The sequence below is a fragment of the Candoia aspera genome, chromosome 2 (genome assembly GCF_035149785.1).
Source record: "Candoia aspera isolate rCanAsp1 chromosome 2, rCanAsp1.hap2, whole genome shotgun sequence".
Taxonomy (NCBI): Eukaryota; Metazoa; Chordata; class Lepidosauria; order Squamata; family Boidae; genus Candoia; species Candoia aspera.
The window spans coordinates 250,010,767-250,024,494 of NC_086154.1; positions in this window are offsets into that span (position 1 = coordinate 250,010,767).

The following is a 13,728-nucleotide window of genomic DNA, read 5'->3' on the forward strand; positions in this document are numbered from 1 at the left end:
ACAGCCAGTCTGGCTAAATGTTTACTGGGTAATTTGTAGCCTATTCACACTCTGAATTGAGGGCTGCTTGTCTCCAGATTCAATTCAAGCTTGTGCTTTTGCTTTCTTTTCTAATTGTCATGAAAATTGAGGATTTCCTTGAGAATGGGTAGGGGAGCAGTAAATGACTGTGAACAAATTACAATTAACTGATGTAAATAGAGGTTAATCCAGTGCATTAACTACAAAGCAACAGCAGCAGCAGCAGCAAGTCTGAAGTTTCAAAGAGCTGGGGTCACTAAAACAAAAATAAAATTTGCTAGCATGCTCTAGAAGAGGAATCAGTTAATGCTAGCCCATCCTTCCCTTACACAGGATCCTCCAGATGGATTATTTATTTATTTATTTTCTATTCTGCCTTTATTATTTTTATAAATAACTCAAGGTGGTGAACATAACTAATACTTCTGCCTCCTCCTATTTTCCCCACAACCACCACCCTGTGAGGTGAGTTGGGCTGAGAGAGAGGGACTGGCCCAAGGTTACCCACTGGCTTTCATGCCTAAGAGGGACTAGAACTCTCAGTCTCCTAGTTTCTAGCCCAGCACCTTAACCACTAGACCAAACTGGCTTTCTCAGCCTTGGCAACTTGAAGATGTGTGGACCTCAACACCCAGAATTCCCCAGCCAGCATGTATTGAAGTCCACACATCTTCAACTTGCCAAGGTTGAGAAACACTGAATTAGACTAATGTGCACATAATCCCTGGACATTATGGATTTGGCCATACTGGTCAGGAATGGTAGGGTGACTGCAGGAGGTTCAAAAAGTCAAGTTGATGGTTGCAACCATACAGTCAAAGCTCTGATGCTTGTTAACATGCATCATGCATGTGATACACATTTTAAAAATGGGCAGGGCTTTGATTCCACTGTTGTGACCATCATCTTGACTTAGTGTGTGTGTGTGTGTGTTTAACATCCTTGCAGACAGAGGTGGGAGGCTGCTAACATTTATAATCTTCTCTCCATGCACTAGGCCAAAATGAAAATGTTAAAATGTGGTGAAACAAACTTACAGTAAGTTGTGATAGGAAAAACTGCATAATTATTGTACTGGTATCAGTGGCACCTCAGAGCTTCAACATTTACAATTTGTTTCCAACAAAGAAGCTCAAACAAAACAACACTATAGTTCTGTCATTAAAAATGTAAAAATACCAGAATGCTAAAAAAAATCTGGTTATTTGTACAAACCTGGATAATCTTACTGACTGCATGTCAGTAAATTAAGATCATCTTGGGCTATGAACTTTCCAAGTTTTTAATGTTGAAATATTTTGTTGGATTTACCCTGCCCAGTTGATAAAAGGCAGGTTGGAAATACATGAATAACAAGTAGAATTAAAGTCATATTAGAGTATCCTATCTAGTAGGATGCCATGTTTGGGCTGCAAACTAATAGATGGCAGCAAAGAGATACACCCCCCCCCTTTAAAGGCCATTTGGGTTTATGGAAGCCCAACATGGTAGCTGTATTATATAGCAGTAAATTAACAGGCTTGCTGAAACAGGAAAGCTTTCAAGTGCCAGAAGAATACAAATGTAGGAGTAGATAATGTAACCTCTTGGGGCAGGACGGACAAGTTTTTCCAGATTGAGAGTGCAGTGTGATTAGAATTTGATAACTTCAAACAAATTCTTGCTGTGATCCAAAATACACTTGAGCCATTCTTTATCCCATTCATTAATCTGAGAGTAATCAATTCAGTGTTCATTCTCTTAGGTGATTGCTAGGTAATTGAAAAGGGATGTGAACTGTAATTATAAAGTTCATTTAGAAAGGAACGGTTCAGAATGGGGTTGTATACAAAGAATGTGGCAAAGACATTGTTGCATATGGGACTTAACCAAATAAGACTGGCCTTGTTGCTTATGCAGTGTTGGTAGAGTAGATGCTGCTGTGCCCTTAAAAAGACAGATTTTTTTTCCTAATAGTTGTGATTCAATCTCTGTCCTGATGTGCTAGTTCTTGCGGGGATACAAGGGAAGACGAATATTGTGGTTTATCATCATATCCCACTTGCAATCCAAAGTGCTTCAGACCATGCTCAGCTTCACCGTGCTGCATGCATAGTTCAAGCCAGTGAACATTGGAATGAGTTCAGCAGGTTGATTCTTTTTGTTTTAAATTTTAAATTAATCTCATCCTGAAAAAGATAAATGTGCAGGTTTTTGTGCATTGTCCTCATTTCAGTGCCCTTGGCTGTCAGTTCTCTTCTATTTGCATTTGCATCAGTGTGAATCCAAATCCCCCTGAAATGGACATCTGATAAATCATCCAGCTACATAAAGAGTTCTACTCATGGCCAAGTAATAGTAATAAATAACAGTAACTTTATTTATCATGTGCTTTTAACTAAGTACAGTAAAAAAAAGTAAAGCATATTATAACATACTACAATCAATTTTAATATCACAATATAAAATAGGGAGCCTTTATGGTAAAAGGCCCATGACATATAATTATATAAAGATCTATAAATTCAGAGAGATTCCAAAAAATAAATGACACACTATTTTTATTTTTTTCAAATAATTCTATTAAGAATTATAAATGAAAAGAATAAAAGCCAGTACAGAAAAATACAAAAGAAAAGAATGTGAAAAAGAAAAATAGAAAAAGAAAAAAGTAACTTCCCTCTTCATCCCAGCCAGTAAAAACAATCGTAGTAGCTTATCACTATCTCTAAATAAAACATAATCTGCCTCAATTGCCGAAGCTAGTCTAGGTGATGTACAATCAATTGATAAATACCTTTTAAAACAAGAGAAGTCTGGATATAATGATGGCAATGTTAAAGAGTGTGTTGGGGAAGACACCTCCCCAAATTAAGATGTCCTATCTCAGCTGCAGGGTCCCAGGGCCTGCTGAAAGAACCAAGGCCATGCAGAATTTTTGGGTGGGGGGATATTATTCCAGAGCATAAGGGTGGCCCCAGAAAAGGATCATCTCCAAGGTCCTGTTAAATGCCATTGTTTTAAGTAATATCCCATTTGGGATCTCCCAAATCCCAAAAACAGTTGGCACCCCATCTATTTTATCTTTTATGCTTGTGAAATATGCAAATATATATTTCCTTTCTATACTTGTAGAAGTACAGTATAATATAAATAGGATTATATACTTAAGATTTATTTAGAATACTTATAAATAAACAAGGAAATATGTTTTATTTATTTATATTTATTTAAAAGCTTTATACGGCCACCCTTTGTATGTAGCATAACCCTGAATGGCTCATAAAAGCAACAATAAAAATTTAAAGAAATAAAAAGCCGCCATCAAAAAATCTCAGCACCCCAGAAACAAGCTTTCCTCCACACATCAACATCTACGTTCACTGGGCTTCAGCCTCACTCTAACCCAATTACTATATACTTTATAATGGCATGGAAACTTAGGAGGTTGTCTGCAACTGCACTTGTTTTCCTCTTTCAGACATGAGGAGAAGGAGGAGAGAAATATCTGATGGATCATTAGAATAGCTTCTCCTGGCTGCCCTCTGAAAGTCAGAGTTCAAAGCCTGGGGTGCGCCATAGTTTTTCACGGTTCATTTCCAGGTCATTGGCTTGATAAGCTTCTCAACTCTCCAGCTACCAATGGTCAATGGGTCTCCAAGATGTCCAAGCTGGCCTGGCTCAAATCTTGTTTTACGTGATCGAGAACAAAGTTGGTTTTTCATTTCAACGCAAATAGCTTTATGCATACGTAGTGGGGGATGCTGTTAATATTAAAACTGATTTTAAAAGGACTTGGTGCTAAAGAGGAATAATTTACTAAGTCAGTGTAGCAGGCTTACTGAGAAAAGCCAATCTGACCTATTGTAAGAAAATCAAGTCCTTTTTTAAAAAAAAATGTAAGAAAAGTGGCTCTTTGGAAAAAAAAAATACTAGTACTGTTAATAGAAAACAGATTGCACAGGAGTGACCAATCCTGTGGAACATGCTCCATTGAAACAGGTAGGATTCAAATGGAAGCTTTAGCTTCTTCCTAAATCCTTCCACTTGAAGTTGACTACTTCAGGTTCGCTTTGCAAAGTTATGATTGAGCAAAACAACAGTAACAGCAAACTGAGTTTGCCCCATCCAATGTTCGTTGTATGTAACCTGCATTAAGTAAGGGCTTTTGTCTGGATGGAATTGTGAACCTTGTTCATCTCAAAGCATGCATCCAGATACTTTAAGAGCGTTTTCCACATATGCCTGGTGGTGCATGTTCGCGTTGGTTTGTACACAGCTGCTTGTGTATACAGTACCAGCCTGGTGACATAATCTATTAACTTTCCTCAGGGCTTTTGTGCTGGTTCATGCTGAACCTTCTAGCTCTGGGTGAGCTGCTGAACCCAGAAGGATTGCTTAATGGGCTCTCTCTCTCTTAATACCGTCTCCCTTCCCTTCCACACTCAGCAATGACAGCTCTCATTTGAGATGATGATGCAGAGGGAACATTAGACCACCAGGTGGGGTAATCTTACCAGAAACCAAAGAAGCCCATTATGTTTATTATGATGAAGTGTACAGACGCTTTCAGTACCAGCGTATCTCGACATTTTCACTGTAATTAAGTCAGACAGTAGAAGAGCTGTGCTGGATCAGACTAAAAACCCACCTAGAATACGATTCTCACAATAGCCATTCACATGCCTTGACAAAGCCAAGAAATTCAACCTGAACATCTTCCAGCCTATGTTCTTTCAGACCTGTGACTGGAGAGAAGATATAGCCACCATGGTATTAGGCTATTCTTGCATATTTGTTTACTCCCACTTCCAAAGTTAGCAGATGTACATGTAAATTTGATAGATAAATAAAATAACACCACTATTACGTGTAGGAAATTCCATAATTTCACCATGCATGTGGGAAAAAATGTTTCTTTCTTCTATCTTATCTTTCCACCATTCAGCTTCATTGGATGATCCCAAAGTTCTAATACCAAAATTTGCAGGTGGTATGAGGTGGGGTGTAATTTTTTGTTCCAAAGAGCCACTTTTCTTACATTTTTTCAGTCAGAAGCTGTATATATAAGTGCATCCATGCTCATACCCCCACAGTTGCATATATGAGCCTCCCGTGATCCAGAACACTTTTGCTGGAATAAAATTTGAAGCACTATACAGCCCGACTATCTAACACACAAGTAACAGAATATTAACACTTACTGAGTATTGATAGTGCGAACTAATGGCTAAGAATCTAAATAATGTATGCATGCCTGTATTTAAAACATGTATATACTATTTCCCATTTTTAAAAAAATATTCAAATCAAAGAATACGCTGTAGCCTAGGTCTGGGCAACCTGTGGTCTTCAGATGTTGCTAATTTGCAACCCAGCAGCTCTAAGCTGCACGACCAGCTGAGGGGTATGAAGGGTTGTAGTTCAACAGGTTTGAGGAGGTGTAGGTTTTCTCTGAATAAACCAGTTGAACTGGAGCTGAAGAGAAACACACTCTGGCCTTTGTTATGGCCCTGGAGAATAAGTCATTGGAAGGATATACCTCCTCTTTGCCATGAAGAACTTTTCGGCAGAGAGACAGAAGCTGATTGAACTTCACCCATATGCAAGAGAAGATTCTTCTGCTTTGATATTTGTTTCATCTACCATCCCCATTCCTTTTTGTGGAATAGAGAAAATATTAGATGCTTTTGAAGTATTAAATAACTAATATGAATCTATCCCTTAATAGGTTAATTTCATGAAGCTAAAGCGAGACATGCAGTGCTAATAGCAAAATGGGGAAGACATTTTCAGATTTTGATCCTCTTATTATGTCTGTGATTCCTTTCCAGTTGGAAGGGGAGAGAGCTGGGAGCATGTAAGACATACTGGATTAGAAGTGGGTGGGGGGGAAACAAATCTGCAACACCCTGAACCTATGCAGAAGATTTTAATGGATTCAAGTATATCAGTGAATAACATAAAGCCATGTAGTCCAACCAGCAGTCAATCATCCTCCCTTGCCCTCTGTATCTTGAAGATCATTTAATGTAGTACTGTTGCTCATATTAGGAAGTGACATGTCATGAGCTTTCTCACAAAATGGCTTCCAAGTTGGGTAAGGAAGGCTTGAACATTCACAAAGATGATTGCCATGGTAATATAGGTTAGCCACAAAATGCCCAGTACTGTAACTTGAAGATAAATTGCTGAAATTGATCCTCTCTATTTCATCGAGGCTCAGGTTTCTATCTTCCACTCTATCTTTTCTTTGTCTTTTTTCTGGGCAGATAAAAAACTGGGTTGCAGCTACCCACTAGTCTTATTTTTTAAAAATACTTAGCCTATTATGAGGCCTAGGAGCATTCTTGAAAATAAAGATGATTCTACAGCATTAGCATTAGCATTTTGCTTTGCAACAGGCCAACTTCTTCATTTAAAAAAAAATTACAACCATCTTTTAAAAGGTTAGGATAGGGAGATGATCAAGTTCAAAGAATATATCTGTGATCATATTGAAGACAACAGGCTGCTTACCCTTGCTTTAACTAGAACAGTAAACAATTTTGGACTTCCTGAATGCAAAATCTATTAAGATTCTTACTTCCCGTACCTATTTTTGGCAGCAAAGTTACCTCCAAATAATTGCATAACCAAAATGCATTTAAATACTTATTTTTATTTGTTTTTATGCACATGTAAAGTTTCTTTTTGCATCACACTTAAATAGCACCATGTTCTTAACTAACTCTAGTAGTTAGTTAAGCTTTTGTCTCATATGGCCTACAGATTTAAATAAGTAAAAATGTTTGTTCAATTTTCACATCAGTTATACCTTAAAACAACACAGCATCTGCTGAACTTAGATAATATGAACTAGGTTATTTATGGGAGGCATAATTTAGAAATTATGTTGGAATTATCCAACAATCTAAAAGAAATCATCATGGAATTATGCTGGTAGACTTTGTTCTCCAATGTGGTCCAATTACATGGTATTACTTTGCTTTTTAGTAAGTGTGTCCTTATGAAGGAACTACTAGCATAATTCAATTAATTTCAGATGAAGAAGGCTGCTGATTTCCCTTTTCATTGCACGTTGATTAAATATTCTTTGGTTTTTCTCCAATCTGGTACCCTAAAGATATGTTGGATTACAACTCTTATAATTTCCATTCCTTGTGGGAATTATGGCATGTATAATTCAATGTATCGGGAGAAGATCAGTTGGAGAAGGATAACCTAAAATTTAAGAAGTTTAATGGCCCCTCACTTTATCTTTGCAAGTATATGATCTCACCTCCATCGCAAAGGTTTGTCAGAGAATTCTGCCTGAGACAGACTTACCTAGTTAAGAATACTTTGACATTCAGAAACTAAATAACTGCCCAGATGATGTCAAGTGCTTTACAATAATTCTCTGTTCAATTCACAAGCATATGCCATCATTCATAAGCTAGGATTTGACATTTAATTTTTGTATGGATATTAACAGTAGAGATTTGCTTGATACGACCCCACTGAGTTTTGAGCCCAGGTTTCAGAAGTCCAAGTTCCAATTACTAAGAAAAGCACAGGATTCCTGTAATCTTCTGTCAAAAATTAAGTTGCATTACTTTCTGTTCTTTTCTGTGGCCCAGCTAGGTGACAGGATCCTGTCACATTTAACAGGTCTCAAAAAGCTAAGCAGGATTAGACGTAGTCAAATCTTAAATGGGAGACCACCGGGAAATTCTCAGCCTTTCTAGACTGGGGCGTCAAAATATATTCTGGAAGAAGACAGTGGTAAACCCCTTTCCTATTGCTGCCAAGACCATGGATGGGTCTAGCAAATCACAAGAGGTCTAGCTCAGCTTGGAGAAAACTTTACCTTAATCCCCTCCAAAACCAGCTCCAAATCTGCAGGGGCAAGGCAAAGGCAATGCACCGCTTTCCAATTTTTTTTAAAGGGAGCCCATTAAAGCTGAGTGATATTGTGACTGCTGTGCATGTTTACTTCCTGTCATCCGTATTAGGGCTATCAGGAAGCAGATAATGGGTATATCTGTGGGCCATGTAGGAATGATGTGCCATGCCATGTAGGGTAATTTCAGTTTCTGTAAGTGCCCCCAGATTACAAAATTTGGGGGTCATCTTGGGAAATTAAAATGAAAATTAGATTCATTAGGACCACTTGCGTGATGCTGCCAAGAAAAATCTACGGAAGTATTCATGTAGCCACCAGGAGCTGAACTTGACTTGAAGGAAACTTTTATCTTTTCTATACCATCTTTTAGAAGGCTGCTATTCTGTGACTGTTGCCTGATCCTAAGAAGGTGGGCACGCTATGAGCTGCTTCCTGGGACGTACAGAGGGAATAACGCTGCTTGTCTTTTCAGGCTTCTCCTTGGCTACTAGGCTGTGGTGACTTTCATGATGAAGTCCTGCAGTTCACAAAGAAATGGGGGTTCTGAAGAAAGGATGAGTGGGGCGATTCCATCATTATTCTGGCCTTCCTCAACCTCCTTCCCTCCAAGAAGTTGAGATCCAGCACATCTGGAAGGTGTTAGGTTAGGAAAGTCTACCTGGAAGAAATTAAGTTAAGGTTCCTGACTGAGAAGGGCTGCCTATGACCCTGCACCTGTCGTCGTTGTCTTCTTCTCCTCCTCCTCCTCCTCCTCCGCCGTGTGATTTAGGCAAACCCAGACGGAGTTGAAGGCAACCAGTTTTTCTTCTAGGAGACCGCATATTTAGAATCACACTTGGTGAACTTGCTTGATTCAGCTTTTAGATGGCAGCCTTTCCTGTTCCAGTTGTACTCTGTCAAGAAAAAGGAGGCAACATTTTCCTTTAAGGAACATTAAATTGACATATGGGTAAGTAGAAGGCAGGCAGTTAATCCAGGTCAAAACATTGTCACTGCAGGAGTGTCCACAGTAAGCTAAGTTTTTGTAAAAACAATTCAGTGTGTGCCATGACCTCACACCACAAGCTTCACTGCTTACATACTTGCCTGTGATGGTACAATACAAGAACAAAAGAGACAGAATTTGCATCACAATGTCTCAAACTATTTTGGTAGCTGTGATAGACCAGGCTTTTTGGTTGAGTTCTGTTTGAGAACTGCATGAAAAACTGGCAGAAAGAATCATAAAACCAATCCGCCAATTTTTTAAGAGAAAAAAGAAATGCAAATCTTTTGCATCACAAATAAGCAGAACTTTCCTGCCTATAAATAGGACATGTCTGAGTAGTTTCCCCTTTTCAAAAATTACGTATCACAGCATTGCCAAAATACCAGTCTTATATTTTCAGACTTAACTTTCCAGGATGCTTTAAAAAACCTAAAAATATTAGTATACGTTCTAAATGCAGTAATGACAAAATAAATCAGCTTGCAAAATTACATTGTCTCTCTTCTGAACATCTGATTCTGTAAGTTTTTTTTTAATACGAAAAACCTGTTAAACACACACATGCACATACAGTATACACAAGCCATTCAAGTTAGGATCTTTTGTTTTAGTAACTTTATCCACACACCCTTCCCTAATTCAAGTCCAATTTAAATATATCACTGTTTGTAGAATAGATACATTACATGGCAGAAGCTGAAAAACCATTTGCATAGTGCCATCTAATAAATACAAAAGTTAGGTCTGAGGGACAGTTTACCAGCCTTTCGCAACCTTTTGACCCTGGAGGAACCCTTGAAATATTTTTCAGGCCTCAGGGAACCCCTGCATGTTCAGGCTCAAACAGAGGCCAGAAGTTACAAAATTAGTATATTCATTTCATGTATAGGTAAAGGTAAAGGTTTCCCTTGACGTAAAGTCCAGTCGTGTCCGACTCTAGGGGGCGGTGCTCATCTCCGTTTCAAAGCCTTGGAGCCGGCGTTGTCCATAGGACACTTCCGGGTCATGTGGCCAGCACGACTCACGGAACGCCGTTACCTTCCCGCCGAAGCGGTACCAATTAATCTACTCACATTTGCATGTTTTCGAACTGCTTGGTGTGCAGGAGCTGGGACGAGCAACGGGAGCTCACCCCGCCGCGCGGTTTCGAACCGCCGACCTTCCGATCGACAGCTCAGCGGTTTAACCCGCAGCGCCACCGCGTCCCTCCATTTCATGTATAGGCCTGTATATATGCATTAACAGTGTCCTTAAACTAAAAATAAAGAATGAAACCTCTTTAATGTGAAGTTGCCCAAATTTGAAATAATTTTTAAAATAAATTGTGATCTCCCAGGGAACCCCTAGTGACCTCTCGCAGAACCCCAGGATTCCACGGGACCCTGGTTGAGAAACCTTGGTTTACACAATCAATAGCAGAGGCACAAGACAATGAGGGCGGGGGGCTAAACATATACTGAGGGGGTCTACTGCTGCTTCTGTATGCATGAATGCTACCTTATTATCTCTTTGGCCCTGCCACACTAGTCTTCTATATGCAGAATCAGAAATTGCTCCTCTCCCCAAGGGATCTTTAAAATATTTAATTTGTGGTACAATAGAGAAAACATTTATATTGATCAAATCAATCAAAACATTGATTCTGATGATTTTATCTAATTCTCAGGCCAATATTTTAATCAGAACAACATTGTCTTTGTGGCACATAGAGTCTAGTAGATTTATTTTGATATAAATTGTTATGTATTAGAATCCACTTTGTAAGATTCACTAAGGGTTGCCATATTTTAACTAATAAGATATATAAGCAGTTTTGCTGCAACAGACCTAGCACAGCTACCCACAAAGACTCTGGTCACCTTGCTTAAAATTACCTAAAGCAGGTGGCCTATCTTTAAACAATTATTGTCCAACATTTTTGTGATGATGTGAAAGGTCCCCTGTGCAAGCACCGAGTCATGTCTGACCCTTTGGGGGGATGCCGCTTTCGCGACGTTTTCTCAGCAGACTATAGAGCGGGGTGGTTTGCCACTGCCTTCCCCAGTCATCACCTTCCCCAGCAAGCTGGGCACTCATTTTACCAACCTCGCAAGGATGGAGGGCTGAGTCAACCTGAGCCGGCTACCTGAGAATCCAACATTTTTGGAGGACCCCAAATGGGAGGATTTTTGGTCAGGGACAATAGCTGACATATGTCCATTTCTCCCCCAATCGCCATACAGATAGAGACTTGTGAAATCTGTATATAATGAATGAAGAAACTTGACTGCAAAAATATTAACTCTTTTCTTCTGTCCAGCATGACAGTTTTCAGTTTCCCTTGACCTATCTCAGCAGATCTCTCCCCTTGGACTGAAATCTTTTGTGGGCTCGCTTGGCAAGTCTTTGTTTTCCATTATCAAACTGTTTAATGGTCATGCAATTATTATTTCCGCCTGTTTCTAACATGTTTTGTAGTACTCACTATTCCCAGTTCATTAACTGACCGACCTCGGCATTAAAAACCCCCCCTCTGATGGGGTTACCTTGGAAACGAAGCTTCCTGTGCATAATCCAAGATTATCCAACTCTTTATCCTACATGTGACCCTTAATTACTTGCTAAATTAGAATGGTCTGCTAAAAATCGCAAGAGGAGGTTAATATGTTCTTCCAGAGTTGGTCAACCTAAGATGACACAACATTTGTAGGGAATTCAAAGTACATGATCCTTGAAGGCGTCTCCTTTAGAGCAAAGACAAACTTTCCAACAAGAAGCTGTACACTTGAGTTTGTATCTGCCACTCACTTTTCTTATCAGCTTTCTCCAGCCCTGAGTTCATTTCCCTGAACAAATCAACCAAGTAAATACTGTATACATTGATTACCATACAGGATTCATTGACTGTTGGTCTTCAGCAATTAACATCTTGTTGAAATCAAGGCACCTTTTCCTATATGAATAGAACCTGGTATTTTGGAGATATAGGATAGCATTTATACGAGAATTTGCGCACATCAATAGTCTAGAGAGAGGGAAGGAGGGATTGAAACGAATCTGCGAAGCAAACACTGCATGTGAAATACAACTTGGTGAACAAACCACATTACTCTTTCAGAAACCTGGTGAACATCACGTCTCACATGCTGATAAACTATGTCTACATCAGGCTGGAAAATCATCACACATTCTTCTCAGTCACAGCTGACAAAAATAAAAAAATAAAAACATTTTGGGGGAGAGGCAGCTGGCAGTTTTGTAAATGAGAAAGGCTGTTTATTTTCTATTCATATTTCTAGCATGCCACAGAAAAGCTAATTTCTATAGCTAGGTGGATCACAGCTAGGTCAAAATACATGTAGATCAAACATTTTTTTAAAGCAGTACCTCTTCTATAATTTGAGCAAACAAAGCCTCCAGTAAGATTTACAATAACCAATTTAAAAAGGAAGAAAACACAAAATGAAACAAATACCATGCAGCGGGGGGGGGGGGGGAACCTGCATTACTTTTCTTCCATTAGAGGAAGAAATTTGCTTTTGGGATTTTTTTCAAGAAGAGAATTTTGGTGAATGATTTATTTATCACATTTCTATGCCTCCCACTCCGAATAGCTCTGAGCAGTGTGCAACAAGAATAAAAGAAGAACAGAATGAAGAGAAAATAATATAAACCATAATGGCACAATGAAACAGGGACAGACCCCAAATTTAAAATTTGAAAGTAGTGGTCCTTATACACAGGGGCACATTATTCCACAACAGGTGAGTGTTCATGAATGGAGTTTGATGCTCCTGTACTTGTTTAATTATGAGATGCCTATGGAATATGTGTGAATATTGAATTTTTCCACTGTATAATTCTTTCTCCAGGGGTCTGCCTGGCTTCAACAGTTCAGTTAAATTTGAGGGGAAAGCAAAATGACAGAATTCCTCCAAGTGGATTTTTCAGATTTGGAAATATGGACAGCTAGAGAGGCATCAGAACCATGGAAAGATAAGTAACAGGAAATAACAACCCTAACAGTTGCAGCTGCAAAAGTAAATTAAACTGAAATACATCAGGAAGAGAAATGTTAAGGAAATTTTCAAATAACATGAGAACAAGGAAGAAAAATGAAAGTGTCTTTCACAGGAAAACACGTGAGAAACTGCAGATTTTGGATCTCAGTTATGGATTATTTTAAACTGCTGTCAGCCCCGCTAGTAAACCAGGCCAGAAAATCAACTCCACAGGAAGACTAGAATTATACATTACTGGAATAGGCTGTAATAACAGAATCATGCAAACCGGATTGTGCTTTACCTCCCCTCTTCTTATACCTCAGTGAATTAGGGAGTAGCCAAAGTCTCTGCCAAATATTGCTTCCTAGGACTTAAGGAATGTTTCAGCCCTCTTTGCTTATATAACGGGTCTTCCATACTTCTCCCAAGGTGATCTCCCTTACCCTCTGCAGCTGCTCCAGGTATTAATTGGGGCTGAGATAAAGACAACATCACAAAGACTTGGCGCAAAAAAAAAATGTTGCCAAGGTATGTTCATGCCATGGTTGGGTGCAAGTGGGGAAGGGCTCTTATAATTTGTGAATTTTTCTAGTTCTCTTCAAAAGCCACCTAATTGGTAATCATCATTACCTCCAGTGGAAGCAAATTCCATAGTTCCATTGTTGCAGTATATGAGGTTTTATTTAAGTGAGGCAACTTCATCCACTAAACTTCCAGACAACAAACTAGCTTTACAACTGCAGGAGTAGAAAATGGAGCAGATTGTCCTCATACTATGGATGCCTGTCACCTACCTTATTTGGCCTAATGGTAGTCTGTTTTAATGATGGGACAAACCTGGTCTTTTTCCATTGATTTTAGCCTGATTC